Here is a 267-nt window from a genome sequence, read left to right on the forward strand (position 1 = left end):
AAACTTAGGAATTTATTTTTGTTTCATCTACTTATTTATTAATGAGACAGGTGATGGTAGATCACCTTCCTGACGCTTTAGAAAATGTAGGCACATAGTAGGCGTACATTGGAGGAAAATACCCCGCACTACATATTCCAAAATAATAAATGAATCAAAGGGTTTTTTTTGCTACCCAATTGGGAATGTCGCTTTAATCCGACAAATTGTTGTTCAGAATAAACTAAATGCAGAATGCATCAACCAAAATGGAGTTGGGGGAGGAAG

The sequence above is a fragment of the Neomonachus schauinslandi genome, chromosome 3 (genome assembly GCF_002201575.2).
Source record: "Neomonachus schauinslandi chromosome 3, ASM220157v2, whole genome shotgun sequence".
In the NCBI taxonomy this organism is placed as follows: domain Eukaryota; kingdom Metazoa; phylum Chordata; class Mammalia; order Carnivora; family Phocidae; genus Neomonachus; species Neomonachus schauinslandi.